Source organism: Gavialis gangeticus, unplaced genomic scaffold (genome assembly GCF_001723915.1).
Source record: "Gavialis gangeticus isolate Ggan-Ray unplaced genomic scaffold, GavGan_comp1, whole genome shotgun sequence".
Classification (NCBI taxonomy): domain Eukaryota; kingdom Metazoa; phylum Chordata; order Crocodylia; family Gavialidae; genus Gavialis; species Gavialis gangeticus.
In genome coordinates, this window is record NW_017729003.1 from 18038297 (window position 1) to 18058050 (window position 19754).

The 19754-nt window shown below is 43.5% G+C and overlaps 1 long non-coding RNA gene across 1 annotated transcript in view; it reads left to right on the top strand.

The window, feature by feature from the left end:
* Positions 1–9266: 9266 nt before the first annotated feature.
* LOC109291040 overlaps positions 9267–19754 on the top strand; it is a 22965-nt gene continuing 12477 nt past the window's right edge. Inside the window, exons 1-2 of the long non-coding RNA XR_002095741.1 lie at positions 9267–9280; positions 18163–18166. This is a non-coding gene — a long non-coding RNA (uncharacterized LOC109291040). The remainder of the gene's footprint in view (positions 9281–18162; positions 18167–19754) is intronic.

Below are 19754 nucleotides of genomic sequence, written 5' to 3' on the forward strand. Positions count from 1 at the left end.
TGTGTGTGTGAGCTGTCCCCCCACTCCCTTCTCCTGCCCCCTCAACCAGTTGTGTCTCTGTCCTGCACCCTTCCCTGCCCTGGATGGTCAGTGCCAGTGCCTGCCCCTGCCCCATTCCCTCCCTCCTTCAGGGGCCTTGATCTTCTCCCCCACCACAACCCCTTACAGCATATCCCCTCTTACCATTCCACCACACCAGACTTACCATCTAGAGCAGGGGTTCTTAACCTGGGGTCCACGGACCCCCAACGGGTCTGTGGATAGATTTCAGGGGGTCCGTGAACTTGGATGGGAAAAAAATTACATCTTTATTTTCACTAACCTCTAACTGAATTTTAGCATTTCCTTCCGTTATGAATGTAGGCAACAAACCACAGTAGTATTAGCAGTACTTGTGACTTTGTCACCAAGAGAAATCACAGATATTTTCATATCACATTACAGTTGTTGCAGATATCTCGAAATATCATTTACATTCATCACTACTTTGAAATTACGGTAGTTATTAGACCCGCTGCTAGATCGCACGTGATCGCAGTCTTTCTGTCTACAGACGCTTGTGCAATGTAGCTGGCCAACTATTGGGCAACTCTGTGCCTAGTAGTCATTCAGCCATCAAATGGTGAAGTCGCGTGTTCTCACATTGGTGACCCAGACCCAATTTAAGTTGAAAGGTTGAAGAAAAGGAAGTATGATGAAGACTATGTATTATATGGTTTCACTTGCATTAATGAATGTGACAGGACACAAAAGCCACAGTGTTTTTTGTGCGGAAAAATTCTTGTGAACAGAAGTATGAAGCCAGCAAAACTGAAAGAGCACCTCATGTCTGTCCGTCCTGAAAATGCATCTAAAGATGCGCGTTTTTTTCGTGCAAAGAAAGCTCAGTTTGAAAAAGCTGGGACACTTCCAAAACTTGGATTTGCCATTTCACCAAAACTTTTTTTTGAAGCATCCTATAAAGTTGCTTACCGGATTGCCAAACAAAAGAAGCCCCACACTATTGGAGAGACTTTAGTAAAGCCACGTGCACTGGAATGGTGGAGCTGGTTTGTGGACTGGAACAGAGGAAAAAACTGGAAGCGGTTTCCTTGTCAAATGATGTGAAACATTCTAGAATAGTTGATATTTCTTTTAACATTTTGAAGCAGGTCTTCAAGGAATTGGCAGCCTCACCATTTCCCTTCAGTATGTAACTGGATGAAACTACAGACATCTCTCAATGTAGCCAGCTCCTTGTTTTTGTTCGCTATGTGCATGCTGATGCCATCAAAGAAGAATTCTTATTTTGTGAGTCCCTTTTGGAAACTACAAAGGCCGTTGACATTTTGGAAATGGTAAAAAGTATTTTTGCCAAACAAAACTTTGACTGGAAAGAAAAGCTTCATACTCTTTGCACAGATCCTGCGATGCTTGGTAATACATCTGGTTTTGCTACTTTAGTGAAAAAGGAAGCTCCTCACGTTGTCGTCACTCATTGCTTTTCACACAGACATGCACTGGCAACAAAGACTCTTCCAACAATCCTGAAAGAAGTTTTGTCAACAGCCATAAAAGTCATCAACATTATCAGAAGCAGGTCTCTGAATCATCGCATTTTTAAAAGATTTTGTCAAGAAATGGGAGCAGAATATGAAGTGCTTCTCTACCACACAGAAGTTCGTTGGCTTTCAAGAGGACAAGTCTTGAAGTGCTTGTTCAAACTAAGGGCAGACGTTTCACTTTTTTTGAAAGAAAAAGAAAACCCACTCCTGGAGCACCTTGAAAGAAAGGATTTTATCCATGGGTTCACTTACCTGGCAGATATTTTTAACTGTATGAATGAGATAAATCTTTCAATTCAAGGTCCTGAAGTCACCATTATGGATGCTACTGAAAAATTACAAGCTTTCTTGGCTAAGCTGCTGATATGGAAGAAGAGAGTAGAGGCCAACATCCTTGCAAACTTTCAAATGCTGGAGGAAGTGCTTTACCAAGATGGAGTTGAAATACAAAATTCTCTGTCAATTTCTTTGAAAAGAGAAATCTGTGAACACCTGAAAACACTTCAGAACTCTTTCAAAAGTTATTTCTATCTTGATGGCATTAAAGTTGCACCATGGATCTGCAAGCCTTTTCTTTCTGATATAAACTGTATCGAAGATGTTGACTTAGCCAAAGATGAACTCATTGATCTTAGGACAAAAAACTTACTACAATTGAAGTTTAACTCAAAAAGCCTTGTAGAATTCTGGTGTTCCTTGAAAGAAGCCTATCCTCGCCTTGTAAAGCGAGCTATGGAAGCTTTAATTCCATTTGCAAATTGGGATTTTCAACACTTGTAACCATCAAAACAAAAAATTGAAATCAATTGGATGTCCAACATGACATGCGTGTTGCCTTGTCAAAGACCACCCCACAGTTTAATGTTCTTATTCAAGCTAAGCAACAACAGCCTTCACACTGGTATGTCTTTAAAAAATAAAATTTAACTTTAACTTGCCTATATTTTAAATGTATTGTCTTGTTATTTAATGTGTTAATAAAGAAGCACATATATTACTATATCACAAATTTGTTTTTTTAATATTTTGATAACTGTATTTCAATATAATTGGTTTCCTTTGTAATCCTATGTATTTTATTTTATGCATTTAAAAACATTATTCTGAGAAGGGGTCCATAGGCTTCACCAGACTGCCAAAGGGGTCCATGGCACAAAAAAGGTTTAGAACCCCTGGTCTAGAGGCAGTTCTTCAAGCTGAAGAGCTGCATATTGGAAATCGGCCGAAATGCCCTCTTAAAAATTGGCTACCAGTATTGGCCCCAAAAATCTCTATTGGTGCACATGTATAGAATTTACAAATATGGGTTTATAAAGACAGTAACTCTTATTAACCCTAAACTCAGGCAATATCAGCCAGATATGGCAGATGAAGGCTGTATATCAACACAGGCCTTGACCCTCTTTGGCCTTCCAGGTAGTGTGCCACCCCAGCCCTCAGCAGGGCTCTCTAGGCATCAGGCAAGGGAACACTCAATGATAAAACACAGATTAGACAGGAAATCAACAAATGAAGACCTAGCAGTGATGGAATAACAACTGAGCATACGTAAGTGAGATTACATCAAATAATGTACAGTTCATAAAGATAAACAGTACAATGAATTCAGGTATTGAGTTGGGGTTGCGCTAGCAGGCCCTACGAGCAGGTTAAATAAAGCAGCTTACAATCCTTTCATAATACAACCATAAGGGTGCAAGTTTCATAATTAAAGTCCCAACAATACAAGGAACCAGAACACAAGAATGGCACAACAACTATGCCCAAAGAAGAAATAATACCAGGGAAAACAACCTGTTACCTTCAGGAAACACCATCACCCTCCCCTAGGTCACATGACTAGGAGGGTCCCCATAACCATAAAGCCACCCTTAAGAAAAAGAACTCTTAACTCCTCCCTCCACACAAAAGGGGTCATCCCCCACCCCATCAAGGCACTTCCCTTTAAGCACCCAAAAAAGGAGGGCCCCTCCTCCCCTGTGGAAATTCCTTTCTCTTCCCCTCTTGGGAACTGCAGTCCCCTTCCCAGGTGATTCACAACTCCCAGCAGTTTTAGTGGGCTAGGCTTATCTCTCTCTGTGGGTTGGCTACAAGAAGCTTTCTTCCTTCCTCATTAGGGTGGTTAAGTTATCTGGTTGCCACTTGCTGCAGGAAGGCCTGAGCTGCCTCATGCAGTCACTGGGCCTGTTAGCCCTCTCAGCCCAGTGCATGCCTCTGTGCACCAAAGGGGTTCCTGTATTGTGCAGGGTTGGGGACCCATGCTGCCTTGTGCAGCTGCAGTGTCCCATCAGCTCTGCTTAGCTCTCTCAGCCCTGTGCCCTGACCTGTGCTCCAAAGGGGCACCTGCCTCATGCACAGCTGGGGACCCATGTTGTCTTGTGCAGCAGCCGAGTTCCCATCTGCCCTCTGGACACTCTGTGCACTGATTTGTGCACTGATGCCACAGCTCTTCCCATGGCAGGGCTGGGATGCAGCTGCCTGCTTTTTCCTGCTCAGCAAAAACAATTTCAGGGCACTGCTGGGGCAACTGCTCCACCCTGCTTATCAGCTCTACCAGCTCTTCAGCAGCCTCATCTTTGTCATCCCTCAACGAAACTACCCATGTGCTGGGCACATGGTCTTTTCTCCTTTCTGGAGGTTCCAGTCCCAGATTGGAAAAGGACCAATGGGAAAGCCTGAGGGTCCTCTTCTTCACCTCACCCCCAGGTGAGGTCAGGGAAAGCCTTCCTCCTGCTGCCTTCTGATTGGTGGGGAAGGGAAATGCCCCCCACCAATCAACCTGAGCCATCCAGCTCAAGCCATCAAGCTGGGCTGCCACCAGCCACCCTGCCACATGCATAAGTTAAACATTCTGTTATGTTCTCTGCAATGATCAGCAAGTGCATCCACTCAGTTGGTTCTCTTTGCTTATTGATTAACAGTAAAATAAACCTGTCCAGATCCATCACTAACTTTTGCTTTAGAGCAAGTGGTACAAATTGTAGAATGGTTTTACTCATTCAGATCTGTTAATTCTTTGTCAAGGTCTTCATCTCTTGAAAGATGTTCTCAAACATTTATTTCACTAATTTAATGCATGGCTAGAAAGACCTGATATGCTTTAAACCCCATAATGGCATTATTAAAACATACATATTCACCTGTATATCTATTTTGTACCTTCATTACTGGGAACAAGCTGACAACTATAAATCCTGAGTTCTACCTGTTCTTTATCTATCAGTATGTGCACTTGGCTTTTGGAGTCAATAAGACAATTCTTTGGTTGTAGGAATATTCTTTGCTCCTATGCAAAATGAATCCGAGAGGCGAGTGTTTATAATATACTCCTTTTGTCCACACTATGCATATGCTTGCATTGCTTGATAGATTATGTAATCCACATAATTTCTTGTGCCTTTTCTGTATGCCGATCATAGCCCTCCTTACTTTGTATTGATAGTCAAAGTTCCATGCACTCCCACTACTTGATTCTGAATTTTCTGACTTTGAACTTTATATATCTGTATTTTTTTATGACATTTTGGATTCTGACAAACAGTGTTGAGAGAGTCAAAACACTGTCAATATTCCATAAATTTTGTTCTTGACAAAAAGACCTCTAAATGTTAATTGCATTGTCCAAGATTATTTGTGGATATCCTACTGGTTTCTGAGTTTTCTTTTCCAGGTTCTGGAAAAGTCTGTTTGCATATCAGGAACTCGTTTACACCCCCACTCCCCTCATATTGCCAGATTCGTTTTTTAGTGTTGGATCGTATATGAACTCTCCAGTTGTATTATTTCTGGTTTTCAAATGCTCTCTCACAAATGTTTCATCTTTACTTGATGCCCAGTACTCCTTAAATTGTTGTAATATAGTTTCTGCCTGAGTTAGCCACAAACTGTTAAGAATGTAAAGATCACCGGACTCTACTGTTTTCAGAAATAAGGTTTCCTTCTGGCTTCCTTTTCATAGCAGCAATTACTTACATGCCCAGAATGAACTATAGCTTAAGTGTCTTTGGGTTGTTTTAGTTTCCAGAAAGTTTCAGCTGTGATGGACTTAATTTTTATTTACTCCTGATATTCTATGGTTTCCAGTTTCTCAGTGTTTGACTGAGATTTTCTTTATTCAAAGGGTTGTTCCCAGAGGAACTGCATAACAAACATGGACTTCTGCAGCCTTACTTCAGGCTTCCTGTTTGTAGCTAAGAAACAAAACTTCCAATACCAGCTTAAGCCTATATGTAGTCCTGTGGATTTCGGTTTCATTACTCTCAGACCTACAGCTAAAAACATGTTCTTTGCTGGACCCATGTAAAATAAGACTTTAATGTATACATTTTCTTCCTACTATGCATGTGTGTTTCTGTGTGTAATCCACTGGGTTCTGCCTAGTTGCATGAGGTTCTGAATGCATTTATTTTAACTCAAATATCCAAATCTTAAGCCCTTCAATAATTCATCTCTGAGCCACCATAGAACAAGCAAGTAAGTAGGACATTTTAAATCATTTTAGTTAGTTACCACTAACAAAATGTCTAGGATTTCTATTAAATATATTGTAGTGTGATCTATATAAGAAGTCAGTGAAATAAAGTTTAACCAATCATTGGTAAGCATGCATAAAGACTAGAAGATACTGTCTGTGTCTACACAATGCTCACTGTGCTCAGTAGCATGCCAGTCAAAAACTGTGCTAATAAGCTACTGCACAGTGTTATTAGGCTACTATACAGTAACCATCACAAAAAAACCCTGCCCTGGTGCTACTGCACAATAACTAGTTACTACACATTTAATACTTCATTAAGGAAGTTCTAAATTAAATGCACAGTAACTATTGTGCATTAATGGTGTAGATATGCCCACTGTATCTTTAAATTACCTTTTTATTTCACGTATAGATTTTAGAACATGGGAGGGAGAAAAATAAGATAAACAGTTATATAACCGAAAAAAATTCTCTTCTAAGATTGCTTTTCAAATTTTCTTGTGTGGGGTATATTCATCTAATTTGGGCTTCTTTTTTTTTGCTTGCTAATACTTCCATACAGTAGTGCACTAGCAAGAAAAATTTAAAAGAAATAAAGCAAAATTAAAACTAAATGCTATTTCACACCAAGTACCAAATTTTGTGACTGAGTTCACTTGTGCAAGCCTCCTCCTAACTTACCTGAACCAGAATTTCTTTCCATGCAAATAAGAACAGCAAAGCCTGCCCATATTTATAAACCAGAAACATGGTATTATACATTTCTTATGACAGCTACTACATTTAGATGATGATTAATAGTCATGACTAAAAAACCTAGCTTAATCAATAGAAAGTAATTTAAGGTAAGAAGAAACCTAGTAAGAAAACCTTACTCACTGAAAGAAAAGAAAAGTTACAATACAATTAATGGATTGGATTGGATTCTTCCATAAATGTTAATGATCTTATCATAGTTATACTATGGATAAATATTCATTTCAGTGTTCATAATTTGTTTAATTATCAAATATATAATCCAAAATTTTGAAATGTTCTTAGGTTCTATAGTAGAAAATGGCTACAATTTTTAGAGGTAACTGATTGAAAACTCTCCCTCATCCCTTTTTTCCCATCAATAGTTCTGGTTTTAAAAAGTTAGTATCTAGCATTGTAGATGCTCATCCATTGATGGCGAGATTAATTAAAGGTTAGCAAGTGCTTGTATTATTTTGCTCTCATATCTCTTTCTACTGAATCTTTTCTACATTTCAGAAAACAGTTCAATCCTGCCCCATGTCTAGCAATTAAAATTTTAGGGTAAAATGTATGATAACGGGATAAAACCATCTTTCTTGATGGTATAAAGAGACTCTTTCGGAATCTAATCAATGGCATATTAGAATAGGCTGTGCCACCCTAAAGTGATTAGATAGCAAAATGAAGCACTTCAATAATTGCATTGTGTTTTATTCCTAATGCAGCAGGAGGCAAAGCTATCCTTCACTAGTTTTAAAATAAACAATTTATTCAGCAGAATGTATATTTATGTTTTGTAAAAGAGAAATGTTTTATGAAATAAGAATTAGTTTTATACTATAGAATTTTCTTAAACAACAAATCACAAATATATTGAGTAATATCCTTAGCTGGTATAAATTTCCATATTTGACACAAAATGTATGTACATTCATTAGGTTAAAATAGGTGAGGATTTGACAGATTACCTTGGGGAAACTTGGTAATCTCTAATTTGCTCCTAAATTCATACACGTAGAAGAATACTCTTAAATACAGGAGGGGGCTGGAATAGTGTGGATCATTTTTTTAGCGTGCCTAGGGCTGTTGGTTTTTATTTAATTAGCTCCACCACTTCATCTTCCTTGTGAGTGTTGCATTTAAAAAGGAGACAGCTCAGCAGTTGGAGGCTGGCTACGTAGGAGGCCAGGGAAATTAAGAGCTAAGTGCAGTCTGCTATAAGCCTGGTGTCACAAACCCTACCAGATTTTGGGGTGTTTATAGTCCATAGAGAAGTAGGGCTGGGAGGGGCCTCCAGAGGTCATCTAGTTGAAGCTGCTGCCTGAGGCAGGGTCATCACTATCGAAATTATCCCATATAACCATAATCTAAACTCTACATAAGATTACCCTCAACCCTGACATAACATACATTTAACACCCTAAGCTGCCACAGGTAACACAGGGAAGCCACAGCAGCCAATGTCATGCTTCTATAACATGTTGATCCAACATATATGCTCAAGAAGGTCTGGGTAAAGGACCACAGCCATCACTACAGAGGAAGGTAAAAACCCCTACAGTCCATACCAATCTGACCATGGAATAAAATCCCTTCCTGACTCTGGATATGGCTATTAGTCTGATCCTTAGCAGAAGAGCAAAACGCTCTAACCAGGAAACTTAGGCTTTTCTCCTAGCAAGAGAATCGGCACCTCCCAGTTAAAGTCCCCCAGTGTAGCCAGCACCCAATGCCTCTGGGGAGACTTAAAAACATCCTAATACATACATCAGAAAAAAGGGGTGAGGGTGGTAGGAGGCAACCAGCAAAGCCCAGAAGAAATAGTCATGGTAGAAACTAGGACATAGCTATGCCTAGATCATCTCTGAGCAGTGGCTGTCTAACCTCTTGTTGAATACCTTCAATGATGGAGAGTCCACAACTTCCCTAGACAGTCTATTATACTGCCTCACCATTCTCACAGTGAAGACATTTTTCCCAATATCCAGTCTAAACTTACTTTGCTTCAACTTCAAACCATTGGTCCAAGTCCTCCTCTCTGCAGCAAGTGGGACAAAGGTGCTTTCTATCTTCCTTATACAAGCTGTTCAAGTATTTGAAAACTGCTGTCCTCTTAGGTGCCTTTTCTGCAAGCTGAACATCCCTAGCTCCTTCACCCTCTCCTCATATGACTTGTTTTCCAAGCCCTTTATCATCTTTATTTTTTGCCTCTGGACCTAACTTCTCCACATCCTTTGTAAAATGTGGAGCCCAGAAATGCACATAGTAGTCCACATGAAGCCTAACCAGTGTCAAGCACAGAGGCACTATATCACCTCCTGTCTTGCACTTAATGCTTCTCTTGATGCATCCCAAAACTTCATTGGCCTTTTATGCACCTTCAGATTCATATTAAGTCTGTGGTCTACCAAGACTCCCAAGTCATTTTTCCAAAGAACTGCCATCTGGCCAGGTGACCCCAATTTTGTATTTGTGCTTTTGATTATTCTTCCTGAGGTGTAGAACCTTTGAACTTCATCCTGTTAGCTCTAGCTCAACTTTTCAATCCCTTGAGATCCTTCTGAATTGTGCTTGCATCTTCCAAGATCTTCGCAATCCTTCCCAGTGTCATCTGAAAACTTTCTCAAGAAGCTTTCTGTGCTAGCATCAAAATAATTAATAAACATGTTGAACAGAACCAGGCCCAGCACAGACCCCTGTGGGACTCTACAGGATTCCTCCTGCCATTCTGACATGGACCCGTTAATAATTACACTTAGCTTATGGCTATTGAGCCAGTTATCTGTTTACATTGTAGTAGTTGTATCTAGCCACATTTTTCCAACTTGGTTATGAGAAAGTCATGTGGGAGCTAGCCAAAAGCCTTGATAAGGTCCAGATACACTATATCCACAGCATTCCCTTCACCCACCCAAGTAGTTACTTTGACAAAGGAGATCAAGTTTTTTTGGCATGGTCTGTTTTTCATAAATCCATGCTAGCTGCTTGTGATAAGCCTTTTCTCCTCCAGATGCTTGCACATGGCCTTCCATAAGATATGCTGCAGTAACTTCCCAGGTATTGAGGTGAGACTAACAGGTCTGTAGTTCCCCAGATTATCTTTTTTGCCTTTTTAAAAAATGGACCCTATGTTGGTCCTTCTCGAGTCCTCTGGTACCTGCCCAGTCTCTCATGACTTCAGGAAGATCATTGCCAAGGGATTCAAGATCTCCTCTGCCATTTCCTTCAAGACCCTGGAATGAAGTTCATCTGACCTGCTGACTTCAATTCATTAAGACCCAACCAAAGCTCCCTGTTGGCCTCCTTTGTTATCTCCTCCCTCTGCTTGCCCCCTTCCTTATCCAGATCATCCTTATTCAATGTCTGGCTGCAGATTAATTTGTTTGTGAAGACTGTGGCAAAGTAGCTGTTGAGTGTCTCTGCCTTCTTTGCATCTTCTGTTAAGAGTTCCACCCACAGCTCCCTTGGTCCTTATTTTCTGTCCCACATCCTTACAGAACCTTTTCTTGTTGTTCTTAACCTCCTTTGCCAGGTGCAGCTTGTTCTTTCTTTGTCTTTCTCATTTTGTCCCTGCAGGTTCCTTTTATTTCCTGGTATGCATCCTTGGTGACCTGCCCATTCTTCCATTGTCTGAATGTTTTCTTTTTGTATTTAAGGCATTTTAGAAGCTCCTTGTGTAATCACATTGGTCTCTTTCTCTTTTTATGCTTCCGTCATGCCAGGAGAGTTTCTTATTGGGCTTCCAATACTGTGCCCCTTAGAAGCTCCCAGCCCTCCTGGGCACCTTTTATCCTTCAGTCCCATGACACCATGCCTATTAATTCCTTGAGTTGGATGAAGTCTGTCTTTTTTAAATCTAGCATCCTAATTTTGCTGACTTCATGCTTTCTCTGTCTCCAGAGCTGGAATTATTTTATATTGCGGTTACTTTCTCCCAAGTTATCTATCATCTTCACATCTTCCAACAGTTCTTCCCTGTTGCTCAGGACAAGATCCAAATTAGATATTCTCTTGGTTGTATCCTCCACCTCCTGGAACAGAATGTTGTCCTCCCCACAAGTTAGAAACTAGCTTAACATATTATGTTTCGCTGCATTGTTCTTCCATCAGATATCCAGAAAATTAAAGACTCCCATCACTGCCATTCCATAGCTTTTAGAAAGATTTGCAACCTGCTTAAAGAGTGCCTCATCAACTGCCTCTTTCTGATTAGGTGGTTCCCCCACAGCCAATTGCCAAGCTGGGAGGGCATGGTGGAGGTGGGGGGTTCTCTGTACCCTTGGTGGCAGACTTAGAAGTGGACCAGAAGTGGACCAATCCACTTCCAGGTCTGCCACTGAGCACATGCCTGCCCCCCCCCAATGTTCCTGTGGGATGCTTCATCCACTCCATCATCTCAGAGTTCACAAGCTGCACCTGGTACCTTGAGGTACATAGAAAAAACATATAAAGCTCTGTCTATGGCCAAATCACTGGTTCTTCAAATCAGAATTGAATCTTCAGATTCAGATTCGGCCGAATCCAATTGGAACAGTGATCTGAATCAGTGAATTGAATCACTTTCCCACAAATCAGACTGAATCTGAATCCAAATCAAATACGGTCCGCTTTGCACACAGCTATGCTTTAGTCAAAGGAACCATAGGATGTATACTTAAAGAAATGAGAGTACGCAAAACTGCTAAATATCTCTCGCCCTTATGTTACTAGGGCAAGAATAATTGCCACTCTCTCAAACAGACAGAATTGGTCTATTGTTGGGATGGACACCCAAGGTATTGTCTGCCTGTAATGGGAAATTCAACTCCTCAATAGTGAAGGCATGTCAGAGTAATGGACATTGCTAGACCTCGAGCAGTGGGAGCCAACCTTTTTGGCAGGTGTGCCACAAACTAGCCCCACACCCTTCCCAAGTGCCATTCTGATCTCCTTCTCCTGCCTGATTTACTACCCTGCTTTCTACTCCCAACCCTATGCTCCCTGCCTGATTTTTATTCTTTTTCTGCTTTCTGCCCTATCTGTTGATGCACTACATTCCCCCTGCCCCCCTGTAATCTTATGTGTGCCACATTCAGAAGCTGCCTATAACACTGGTGGAAAACATCTCAGGTTGTCCACTTCTGACCTAAAGGAATTCCAATTTCAAGATGAACATGGGCTGACAATGCGAGGTCACGGTTGGCAGGGCTAACCGGACCTTGTTGTGAATCCACAGGTGCATCTCAAGTAGAGCCAAGGAGGTGATCCTCCCCCTCTGTTTGATGCTGGTCAGGCCACAGCTGGAGTACTGCGTCCAGTTCTATGTGCCCCACTTCAGGAGGGATGTGGACAACATTGAAAGGGTCCAGAGGAGGGCCACCTGCATGATCCGGGGACAACAGGGCAGACCCTACAATGAACGACTGTGGGACCTAAACCTATTCAGCCTTCACAAGAGAAGGCTGAGGGGGGACCTGGTGACTGTCTATAAACTCACTAGGGGGGACAAGAAGGGTTTGGGAGAGACACTGTTTCCCCTAGCACCCCCTGGCATAACAAGGAATAATAGACACAAGTTATCGGAGAATAGGTTTAGATTAGACATCCGCAAGAACTACTTCACAGTTAGGGTGGCTAGGATCTGGAACCAACTTCCAAGGGAAGTGGTGCTGGCTCCTACCCTTGCGGTCTTTAAGAAGAGGCTTGATGCCTACCTGGCTAGACTCATTTGAGTCCAGTTTTTCTCCCGCCCAGGCTGGGGTTTGGACTTGAAGATCTACAAGGTCCTTTCCGACCCTACTTCTATGATTCTATGAATTTCCCCTAGCAGGAAAGACTTTTCTAGAGCAGGGGCAGGAAATTATTTGGGTCTGAAGGTTGTCTAGGGATTTTTGATGAGCTGTTGCAGGCTGGGTCAGCACCCCCTCTACTTCCCTCCCCCCTGTATAATAGATCACCAAAATTCCATATGTTGCCTGGAAGCAGGACAGGTGGGCAGGGATAGGGATGGAACCACAGGGCAATGAAAGCATGGGGCCAGAGCTGGGGCACCCATGATCTTCTCCCTGAACACCCTTGCCTGGAGAACTGGCATCAATCACAGGGCTATGAAGGGAGAAGAACATGGCCTGGCCTCAGGTCCCAACTCTGTGCTGTCACCACGCCATTATCTTGCCCTGTGACCCCAGTCCTGCTTGCCCATCTGTCCTGCTGCCAAACATCAATCCCTGCACACCCATAGCCCCATCACGTCTTCCCACCCATGTGCCTTGCCCACATGGGTTCCATCCCCGGCAGTGAGTGTGGGGAAGTTGGGTCAGGGCATCCAGACAGCAGGGGTGGGGCCAACAGTGGCAGCAGCCAGAAGGAGCCACCATTGCCAGGGTTTTGGGAAGTGAGTTTGGCCACTGTGCCACTTAGCTGCTGCATGCCGAGGGTCATTGAGAACAGCCACATGAACTATGGCCTAGGCTGCCCCTGTGCCTGAGTTGGGTTAGACTGAAGGACCCACCAAGGGCTGGATAAAAACCCTTGGCAGGCTGAAGACTCAGGAAAATGTAGGACCTAGAACTCTGAGACTCATGAGAAATTAGGACAATGCCGATGTCAGAGTGGCACTTGAATGTAATTTAGGGCTTGTCTGTGAGGTGGACCTGGTCTTTGGATTGTTCTAGACTTTGAGGTGCTGGGGATCTGCTGTATCAGGTCCAGAGGGGTCAGGAGGGTATTGTGGAGAGATGTCAACTGGTGGTCCCTGTTAGGGTAATAGTATTTAGATCTTGGGGAACATTGAATTTGCAGCTGAATAAAAGGCTATAGCCTGTGGCCCAGCAAAGCTGCTAACCACAAGGTAGAATAATATAAAAAGTAACATTGCAAGATGCTTAGGTAAGCATTTCCCTAACAATGTCATAGTGTTGTAAGATATATAGCTCATTGCATAAGGAGAACAGGATGCAGACCACTGGCTATCATTAGGAGATAAGCAGAAGCAAGACCTTGAAGATGGTGAAGAAATCAGCAAGAAACTGCAATTGACCAAAAGAAGCCAGGGTCATATGTGCTTATAGCAAAAAGATATGTAAATAAGTAAAATGCATAGGTAATTCCACGCTAATGAAGTAAACAGAGGCAGCGCTTAAGATAGGAGGAAATATGGGTGGAACAAAGGAGGGACATAGGTGGAGAAAATGTTAATGAGTATGAACCAAGGTGTATAAATGTGGAAAGAACTAATGTTTGAGGTAGCTCCCCGCTTTGTTGGATCTAGTCCAAAGCTGTCCCCATTTTGAATAAAGCTGTTGATGAGCAATGTGTGCAGGTGATGCGTGATGTCAACAATCCATTGTCTCCCTAGACTTTGGGCATCACATGGAGTTGAGGTCTAACAGTCCTGGCCCCATTCTACTGGCAAATTTGGCAGTTGGCACATGACACCCTGCTAGGTGGCCACCTAAGGTGCAACAAGACCAGGGCATGACTGGTCCATGATTTCTTTTGGTCCCAGCTACAAGACAATGTGGATAGGTGGGGTGCAGCATGTCCTGAGTGCCAGAGGGCCCAGGATTGGAGATCTCAGAGGGCCCCCTTGCAGTCCATGGTGGCAACTGAGACATCCTTCTCCCGAGCAGCCCTGGATATCAAGGGACCCCTGCCAAAGTCTAATGGGGGGTACCAAATGTATTCGTCTTGGTTGACTACGCAACACATTTTCCAGAAGCAGTCTTGCTTAGGTCAATCACAGCTACCTGAGTGGTTGAAGAGCGATTAAAGTGGATTGCATGCATGGGAATCCCCCATGAAATACTCACCAACCAGGGGATTAATTTTGTTGGAAGTAATGAAAGCATTATGTAGCACCCTGGGCATCAACCATATGAAGACATCCATTTATCACCCCCAGATTAACAGGTTAGTGGAGAGACTCAGTGGGACCATCAAGAGGATACTCAGGAGATGTGCACAGAAGGACCCACATAGCTGGGACATGGTATTAACCCCACTATTATTCACCCTACGTGATGCTCCTCAAGAGTCTACTCAGTTCTCGCTCTTCCAGCTGGTATATGGACATAACCCAAGGTGTCTCTTACAGACTGTTAGAAAAGAGTGGATGAGACCAGTGGGGATAGGGATTATGGTGAAGAGATATCACCAGGAATTGCAGAAGCAAATAAACAAGGCACAGAAAATTGCCTTTCAGAATCTCTGGCTGGCTCAAGAATGGCAAAAGACCCAGTATGATCGAAGGGTGAAGTCCAGGACATTCCAACCTGGAGATATGGTACTAGTATTGCTTCCAGCTTCAGAGAGTAAGCAGCTCTCCAGTTGGAAAATAGGTCCAGTAGTTTATGAGATATTCAAACCTGGATACCACTAGGAATGTCAGATATACCATGTCAAACTTCCCAAGGATTGGAAAGCACCACAGGGCTGGATGGCACAATACAAGGAGCTGGAGGAATAGTTAGGACCTCCTTGCCTAGATTTGGGGGATTGAGCAACTCCTGGCATACAGGTTCAATTTGGGGAAGACTTGGACACCAAGTAATAGTGGGAACTGATGGAGATGGTAGAACCTTCTGGGAAGTATTCCAAGAGACCCTGGGATGGGCCCGAGGAGTAGAACATGAGATAAGGATACCTCCAGGTGCTCTAGTCAGAGAGCGATGGAGACCTATACCTCACCAACTACAGCAAGAGGTATGGCAGGAAAGAGAGAAGATGCAGAGTTGAGGGATTATCTGACCTTCCCAAAGCCCCTGGCACAGTCCAATAGTACTGGTAGCCAAACCTGATGGGTCACTCCATCTATGCATAGACTACCAGAAGTTAAACGCACTGGTGACCTTTTGTGCCTTCCCCATGCCCCATATTGCCCACCTCGTGGAGAAGATCAGGGAAGCATGGTATATATCTACCATTGACCTAGCCAAAGGATATTGGCCAATCCTAATGAGACCTTCAGATTGTGCCAAAACAGCCTTTGGAATGCCCTGGGGCCTATTTGAGTACTTACAAATGTCCTTCAAGCTTAATGGAGCTACAGCCATGTTCCAGAGGCTTATGAATTCCCTGCTGGCTCTGCACACAGCCTATGCTGCTGCTTACATTGATGACATAATCATCTTTACCACAGACTAGCCACGGCATCTTTGTGCCCAGAGGGCCATACTGGGTGAAACTCAAAGTGGCTGGAATGATGGGTAATCCCAAGAAATGTAAAATGCCCAGAAAAGAGACCAAGTATATGGGATTTTGTGTGGGCTGGGGAACTATCCAACCCCTCAAAGACATAGTGGAGGCTATACTCCACTTTCAGGAGCCACACAACTGTCATCAACTTTGATCCTTCTTAGGGCTCATTAATTACTATTGAAGAATTATACTGCACTTTGCAGAGCTTGTCACACCCCTCACTGAGGAAGGGCCTCAAGGGCTCTATGATGGATGGCTGAGATGACAAAAAGTTTTGAGAATTTGAAGGGGACCATGTATCAAGAAGTAGTAGTACGTACCCCAGACTTTTCTACCCCTTTTATCTTACAGATAGGTATCCAGCAGTGCCTTGGGGGTGGTCCTGCTACAACAATGGGGGGGGCGGAGAAGATGAGCACCCAGTCACATTTGTAAGCCATAAGCTTAACTTAGCAGAAACCAGGTACGCTACAATAGAAAAGGAGTGCCTAACTGTATACTGGGTGGTGGAATATTTTAAATACTACCTAATGGGCTGAGAGTTCCTAGTGGTCACAGATCATTCCCCACTTCAGTGGCTGACTAAAAACCATATAGAGAATGCCTGTATAACTCATTGGGCACTTGCTCTGCAGCCTTTTAAATTCACAGTGGTGCATCACCCTTGTAAAAATAACTTGGTGGTGGATTTCCTCTCCAGATACATCAGTCTGGATGAGCCAGCTAAGAAGGCACGCCAAGCGCACCAGAAGCAACATCACACCACTCAGGATGTACGGCAAGATACCAAGATGCAACAAGGCAGCTTAAGGAGGGAGGTGTGTGGTAGCAAGAAACCCCCCAGGAATGCGGGGGGTAAGCCCCAGAATTCCTGAAGGGGAAAAGAAAGCCCCCCCACACCTCAGGAAACTCACCTCCCAGATGGGCAGGGATGCAGCAAGAGCTGCACAAGCTGGCATTTTGCCAGCTCTTCAAGTGGCTTCTTCCTGGGTGAGGCAGTGACCAATTGATTGCAACAGCTGATGCTGCCACCACGGGAAACTTAAAAGACCCTGCTGGAAGCTGGAAGTGAGGAGGAAGCCAGCTGGGACTGCACTGACCAGAGGGGAGCTCCAGGCTCCAGCAGCAGCAACTCCACAGGCACTGCTCCATGGTAGCAGAGCAGGAGCAGTGGCTGGCATCAAGCTGTTGATGGACCATTCTCAGCTCCTCAACATTAAAGAAATTTATGTAAGCATTTCTCTCAGGGCGGACACCTATCATCTGAAGCTCAGACCCCTGAGGCTACTGGGACTGCTAGAGCCATCTACATCCAGACAACGACCAGGAGCATTGCAATTAATGTTGAACCCCACAGTCAAGGGGTCGACATTACATTGGGATGCAGACCTGAGTACCCGAGCAGTTGGTGTCTGGACAGGGTGTAGAGGAGGCGGACCCTGAGGTACACTGCGGCGTACCTGTGAGTACTCCACCTCTGGGACAAGAGGGGAAGGGAAACACCACTGAACCCCCTCTTTCTTTACATATATCAACAAATTGTGGCAGGAGAGTTGGGGGAACCCTGACCATAGGGCACAGTCATACTCATAGCACTGACTCAGGGCGTGACAATGACAGCAACACATACTTAACTTCCTTCCTCCCCCACTTTACACTTTTATTTAACTTGACTCCTTGGATGACACTTTGTAGTCAGAATATTTTCTATATTTTATCCTGTCAGCATATTCCTTTGTTCAACAGACCCATCATGAGCACATCTCTTAATTTGGCCTTTTCTCCATGTCTTACTTTGGGCATAGTCCATTGGTCTTCTTTATCACCTTACATTAACATATCCAACCATTTCATCCCTTTGATTCAACTGGTTAGTGCCAAGTTCAGTTAATTTCAGCTAATAACAAAACTATTACTATGTTGTGTTAGAAAAATTTCTCACAGTGATAGAAAAGGAAAGAAACATCATGCGAGCAAACTCAAGGCCATAAGCTCCTTGAAAGAGACAAGGCCACTTGATATTGCAAACACCAGCAAAATGAAAAGTTCAGATAACAGTGAGGCTATACAGAACTTTAGCCTGAATATAAAGGAAAACTTAAAACAATATTATAAGTTACCACTCTATAAACAGGTGCAATTTTAAAGCATAAATATGACAAGCTACCCTAACAATCCACTCTTTGATGGCTAGGTTCACCTATGCCATTACTGCATGGAAGTCAGTCAGGTAATGAAACTCTGCTCCTGCTTCAAGGCTTGTATGGGTTTCAACCATCAGCCAAGCTCTTCACAGAGTGAGTGATCATTTCACCCCAGGCTTGCCTGGCATCCTAATTATTAAAGGAGCTTGTCATAATATAATCCTTGCAGCAGCTCAGCTTGATAGTGTTCTAGTTTAAAATACAGCCATTTCATTTTCCAACACAATAAAATCATGAACAGAAGCAATATCATTTGCACAAAAAGCAAAACAACAATAGGACATAACATTAGATTTAAAAAATTGAATCAGCTGAATTCCATCTGTTGCCCTGAGGGATCAGGCCAACTCTCAGGATCTCTATATTGTACTGTTAGACTGGAGGGTATGACACAATTGCACATATACAAACACACAAATAAATTTGGTGCATACACACACACACTACCAGCTCAGGCACAAACACATCCAAACCAGCCTAGGCACATGCATATCTATCACCAATTCAAGCACATACACTATACACCCCAAATGTTAGACACAGATCACTAATACGTATATCATGGACACAGTGCCATATACACTTATACATACATTGTATGTGTGTGCTTGGGGTACCTGGGATACTTGGGGGAAGGTTCAGGTGAGAGAGAGAGAGAGAGTTAAAGTGTAGGGAGTGAAAGTTGCCCAAACTGGGATTAGAACCAATGGACTACAGAGAAGCTGGTAGAGGAACTGAGGCTTGGGTTTACTTAAGGTAGACTGGTGATGGAAACTGAGGCAGACAGCTGAGATATTGGGGGGTGGGCAGATAAGTGGTGGCAAGGAGGAGACATTCAGGAAAGAAACTAAGGCAGAAACCTGGTTGCTCAGGGGAAAAGGGAAAAGGCAGTGGGGATAAGACAGTGGCAAAGAAACAGGGGGCTTGGAGGCAGACAGGAGCTCAGGGCAGGTGTTGGAGGTGGCAGTGAGCCAGAAGCAGGAGAGGGAGAAATGAGACAGAAGTTAGAGGGGTGAGGAGCAGAGATTGGAACAGGGCCAAACCTTAGTAAAGCAAAACCCAACTTAGGGGTTCAAATAACAGTTTTATTACACAGACAATATACTATGCAGCCCCATGAAGTTATTGGTTCACACACACACAAGCACTCACAATGGCAGCAGGAGACATAGACTCAGTGGAAGGGCTGGAGTCCAGGTAAGGAAGAGAAGCAGAGTCCAAGTCCTTCATTGAAAAGGGGGTGGGGGGTGATACTTACCTATCCAGGCTGGAAAGGGGTCCTTACCCAGTAGGTGCTGCCCAGAGCAAGGTTGCCGACAGGGCCTCTGGGTGGATAGGTGGTGTGGCATGGTGCTGGTCCAGAGGGAGAGGGTGCCCCACTGGGTCTGTTTTCACTGCCCCTTTTTATAGGGGCAGACCTTGTGTGACCCTAGTGACAGGAGGCATGCCCAGGCAAGGGTCATCCCCTGACATACTGAGCATGGTTGCTCCATACAGGGATGTGCAGTTTCAGGTGTCTGTAATAGTGAGAATTGCTGGTCTGCAGGGTCTTTTGTCTTTCAAATGCTGGGTTCCTGTCTCTGTTCCTGGGTGAGGTCCATGGTTCCTGGATGA